Source organism: Giraffa tippelskirchi, chromosome Y (genome assembly GCF_054371585.1).
Source record: "Giraffa tippelskirchi isolate mGirTip1 chromosome Y, T2T-mGirTip1v1.2.pri, whole genome shotgun sequence".
NCBI classification, from domain to species: domain Eukaryota; kingdom Metazoa; phylum Chordata; class Mammalia; order Artiodactyla; family Giraffidae; genus Giraffa; species Giraffa tippelskirchi.
This window is the reverse complement of record NC_137290.1, coordinates 23,579,885-23,583,425: the sequence shown is the minus strand read 5'-3', so window position 1 is coordinate 23,583,425 and position 3,541 is coordinate 23,579,885.

The following is a 3,541-nucleotide window of genomic DNA, read 5'->3' as shown; positions in this document are numbered from 1 at the left end:
CTTCACTTTCTGCAGAGAGATATTAAGATACTAAGAAGAGGTGGCAATAACACTCAGAGGAATAATTAAAAAAAGATCTCCATGACTCAGATAATCACAATGGTGTGATGACTCACCTAGAGCCAGACATCCTGGAATGTGAAGTAAAGTAACCTTAGGAATCATCAACATGAACAAAGCTAGTGGAGGTGATGGGATTCCAGTTGAACTACTTCCATTCCTGAAAGATGACGCTGTGAAAGTGCTGCACTCAATATGCCAGCGAATATGGAAACCTCAGCAGTGGCCACAGGACTGGAAAAGGTCAGTTTTCATTCCAATCCCAAAGAAAGGCAGTGCCAAAGAATGCTCAATCTACCCCCAATCGCACTCATCTCACACGGGAGTAAAATAATACTTAAAAATTATCCAAGCCTGGCTTCAGCAATACGTGAACAGTGAAAGTCCAGATATTCATGCTGGTTTTCACAAAGGCAGAGGAACCAGAGATCCAATTGCCAACATTTTGTGGATCATTGCAAAAGCAAGAGAGTTCCAAAAATAAAAATAAAAATCAATTTCTGCTTTATTGACTATGCCAAACCCTTTGACTGTATTGATCACAATAAAGTGTGGAAAATTCTGAAAGAGATGAGCATGCCACATCACCTGATCTGCCTCTTGAAAAACCTGTATGCAGGTCAAGAAGTCACTGTTAGAACTGGATATGGAACAACAGACTGGTTCCAAATAGGAAAAACAATAAGTACGTCAAGGCTGTATATTGTCACCCTGCTTATTTAACTGATATGCAGAGTACATCATGAGCAATGCTGACTGGAGGAAATACAAGCTGGAATGAAGATTGTCAGGAGAAATATCAATAACCTCAGATAGGAAGATGGCACACTCTTATAGCTGAAACTGAAGAAGAACTAAAAAGACTTTTGATGAATGTGAGAAAGAAGAATGACAATGTTGGCTTAAAGCACAGCATTCAGAGAACTAAGATCATGGCATTTGTTCCCATCGCTTCATGACAGATAGATGAGGAAAGAGTGGAAACAGTGGCTGACTTTATTTTTCTGGGCTCCAAAATCACTGCAGATGGTGATTGCAGCCATGAAATTCAAAGATGTTCACTCCTTGGAAGGAAAGTTATGACCAACCTAGACAGCATATTAAAAAACAGAGATATTACTTTACCAAAAAGGTCTGTATTGTCAACACTATGCTATTTGCAATGGTCATGTATGGATGTGAAAGTTGGACTATAAAGAAAGCTGAGTGCCAACGAATTAATGCTTTTGAACTGTGGTGTTGGAGAAGACTGATGAAAGTCCTTTGAACTGCAAGGAGATCCATCCTAAAGGAGATCAGTCCTTCAGCTTCATTGGAAGGACTGATGTTGTAGCTGAAACTCCAATATTTCAGCCACCTGATGAGAAGAGCTGACTCACTGGAAAAGATCATGGTGCCTGCAAAGATTATGGAAAGGAGGAGAAAGGGATGACAGAGGTTGAGATGGCTGGATGGCATCATTGATCCACTAGCCATGGGCTTGAGTGGACTCTGGGGGTTGGTGATGGACAGGGAAGCCTGGCATGATGCGGTTCATGGGGTCGAAAGTGATGGACATGACAGAGAGACTGAACTGACCTGAAGTCATGTTCTGCCATAAGAGTGGTGTGATTTTCGTATCTGAGGTTATTGGTATTTCTCCCAGGAATCTTGTTTCCAGCTTGTGCTTTTTCCAGCCCAGTGTTTCTCAAGATGTATTGTGCATATAAGTTAAATAAGCAGGGTGACAGAATGCAGCCTTCATGTACTCCTTTGCCTATTTGGAACCAGTCTGTTGTTCCATGTTCCATTCTAACTGTTGCTTCCTGACCTGTATAAATGTTGCTGAAGAAGCAAGTCAGGTGATATTGTATTCCCATCTCTTTCAGAATTTTTAACAGATTATTGTGATACACACCATCACAGGCTTGGCAAAATCTTTCTCTCTCTTATATATATATATGTACATATATATATTTGTATGTGTGTATATGTCTAAACATATATATATATATATATATGCACATTATATATTTGTGTGTGTGTGTATACACACACACACACACACATATAATGTGTCACAGAGATGTTGTTTTGATCCATGGGTCGGGAAGATCTCCTGGAACTAGGCATTGCAGCACATTTTATTTCTTCTCCTTTAGAATCCCATGGATCGAAAATAAATGTGGGCAACAATTGTGTGATGAAGAGTGTCAGACAGGAGTGTAGTGACTTAATACACTTTAAGGTGTTACTAATATATATATAGTATACCTGTGTCTTTAATATATTGCCAATGAGATACTCAGCACAAATAGCACTATATATAGTACAGCATAAAAAAAAAAATCGGTTCTATGCACTTATTTATGAGCAATGCATTAAGCAATTCAAGTTTTTTTTATGAATCTATTCGTTTTTTCCAGTTTCCAAAATTGTTTTAGCCGTTCTGTTATTCTAGCTATTTGACTGCTTCACGTAACTTGAGACTATTGTTGACAGAAATACATTTTTTAAATACCAAAAATTCCTCTTTATTTAATATGTTTAAAAGCAGCTGAATTCTACCAAAAATTTAGAGAAGAGCTAACACCTATCTTACTCAAACTCTTCCAGAAAATTGCAGACGAAAATAAACTTCCAAACTTATTCTAGGAGGCCACCATCACCCTAATGCCAAAACCTGACAAAGATGCCACAAAAAAAGAAAACTACAGGCCAGTATCAATGATGAACATAGATGCAAAAATCCTTAACTAAACCCTAGAAAACACAATCCAACAACATATTAAAAGCATCATGCATCAAGACCAAATGGGCTTTATCCCAGGGATGCAAGGATTCTTGAATCTCTGCAAATCAATCAAGGTAATACACCACATGAACAAATTGAAAAATAAAAACCATATGATTATTTCAATAGATGCATAGAAAACCTTTGACAAAATTCAACATCCATTTGTGATAAAAACCCTCCAAATAGCAGAAATAGAAGGAACGTACTTCCACATAATAAAAGCTGTATATGACAAACCCACAGCAAACATTATCATAAATGGTGAAAAACTGAAAGCATTTCCCGTAAAGTTAGGAACAAGACAAGGGTGCCCACTCTCCCCACTCCTACTCAACATAGTTTTGGAAGTTTTGGCCACAGCAATCGGAGCAGAAAAAGAAATTAAAGGAATCCAGGTTGGAAAAGAAGATGGAAATATCTCACTATTTGCAGATCACATGATTCTCGACATAGAAAACCCTAAAGGCTCCACCAGAAAATTACTAGAGCTAATCAATGAATATAGTAAAGTTTCATGATATAAAATTAACACATATAAATCCCTTGCATTCTGATACACTAACAACGAGAAAACAGAAAGAGAAATTAAGGAAACAATTCCCTTCACCATCACAACGAACACAATAAAATACTTAGGACTATATCTACTTAAAGAAATGAAAGACCTATATATAGAAAACTATAAAACACTGGTGAAAGAAATCA